The sequence below is a fragment of the Ursus maritimus genome, unplaced genomic scaffold, assembly GCF_017311325.1.
Source record: "Ursus maritimus isolate PB19 unplaced genomic scaffold, ASM1731132v1 scaffold_32, whole genome shotgun sequence".
NCBI lineage: Eukaryota > Metazoa > Chordata > Mammalia > Carnivora > Ursidae > Ursus > Ursus maritimus.
Genome location: NW_024425786.1, coordinates 560,671 through 562,478, shown reverse-complemented (window position 1 = coordinate 562,478; position 1,808 = coordinate 560,671). Strand labels below are relative to the sequence as shown.

The window sequence follows — 1,808 nt, the reverse complement described above, 5'->3', positions numbered from 1 at the left end:
AATTGTTAAGAGACTTCACGTAGCAAGGCACCTAGGTCGCTCAGTGGTTGGGCATCTGCCTTTGGCTCAGGTCATGATCCCAGGGTCCTGGGATCAACGCCCCCGTCGGGCTCCCTGCTCAGTGGGAAGCTTGCTTCTCTTCCTCTCCTACTCCCCCTGCTTCTGTTCCCTCTCTAGCTGTCTGTCAAATAAATAAATAAAATCTTTAAAAAAAAACAACAACCCCCCCCTTTTTTTTAAGATTTTAGTTATTTATTCGATAGAGATAGAGACAGCCAGCGAGAGAGGGAACACAAGCAGGGGGAGTGGGAGAGGAAGCAGGCTCATAGCGGAGGAGCCTGATGGGGGGCTCGATCCCATAACGCCGGGATCACGCCCTCAGCCGAAGGCAGACGCTTAACCGCTGTGCCACCCAGGCGCCCCCCAAAAAAAACCGTTTTACTGGAGATGGAGAAATGTACAACTTCCAGGAGTGGGGCAGGCGGTCTTTATTCAAATATCCAGACTGCTCACTGCTGCATACCAACACGTACACGGTCATTTAAAAAAATAACACAGGATGACGCCTGGGTGGCTCAGTTGGTTAAGCGTCTGCCTTCAGCTCAGGTCATGATCATGGGGTCCTGGGATTAAGCCCCGCACTGGGCTCCTTGCTCAGTGAGAAGTCTGCTTCTCCCTCTCCCACTGCCCCTCCCAACCCCCCGTTCGTGTTCATGTCCACGCGCGCACTCTCTACCTCCCTGTCTCAAATAAATAAATAAAATCTTAGAGAGAAAGAGAGACTTCATGTAGTAGAAAAGAATGGAGATGTTAGCTAGTTTGTGATGATGGGCCATTGAGTCAAAAACCTGGCAAAAAGCAGGAGGCATGGAGGCCAGCAGGTGAGCACACCTGACCCCCATGTGCAACCACAGGGTTAGGATGGCGGGGTGCGGCACCTGGGCCAGGAGCTGGTGGGGTGCAGAGGGCCCCACAGTGCTCGGGCTGTCAGAACACTTACTGCTTTCCTTCTGTGGCTGGCTTCAGAACATACTTGTCAAAATACATCCTCACCAGGCGCTCCCGCTCTTCCAGCTGGGGCAGGTCGAAGCGGACCATCTCATCAATGCGGTCGTTGACGGCCCAGTCAAACTGCTCGGGTTGGTTGCTGGCCAGGACCAGCATGAACCTGAAGCCAGCAGACAGCAGGGGCTAAGGGGCTGCCCAACCCGGCGCTTGCCCCCAGGGCAGGGACCCTCTTAAATACACACAGGACAATTTTCTAGGAGAATCTATTTGGCAACCTTTTAACCTGAAAAACTCAGGAAGGCTCAGCATTCCCCTCTGCCACCCAACCCTCCCTCGAACACTTCCCTGCTGACCAATGGCCCAGCCTGATGGGGTGGCCGTTTAAGCTTTGCTGTGTGGAGAAACAGGGACCCCACAGTCTGAGACAGACCTCTGCCCCTCCCTAACCTGAGTTGTAGGGTCTGAGCTTCAGCCAGTTGAGCAGAAGAGCCAACTCAGCAGGAACCTGGCCCAGACTCCCAGGGGGTCCGAGTAGGGGCAGGGGGTCTCTGCTGGCAGTGGCCATGGCAGCCAAGCGGGATACATATGACTTGGTGGCCACACAGCTGACTGGCAGGGCTAGGTGCCCCCTGGGGCATGTAAAGCACCAGTGGGCACAGGGCTGGAGGCCCCCAACAATGCAGGAGAGCAAGATTAGGGGATTCGGAAGGAGCGAGCCCCTTCCCAGAGCAACCTATGCCACAGGGCACCTGGCCGTAGGGTGACCCCCCCCCCCCCGACAGCCTATCACTGGAGGGCAG

At 55.6% G+C, this 1,808-nt stretch overlaps 1 protein-coding gene across 2 annotated transcripts in view; it reads right to left on the bottom strand.

Annotated features, from left to right (window-relative positions):
* The window catches only part of LOC103682047 (ATPase family AAA domain containing 3A), a 29,143-nt gene that overhangs the window by 9,559 nt on the left and 17,776 nt on the right, over nucleotides 1-1,808 (bottom strand). The gene's annotated exons all lie outside the window — the stretch shown is intronic.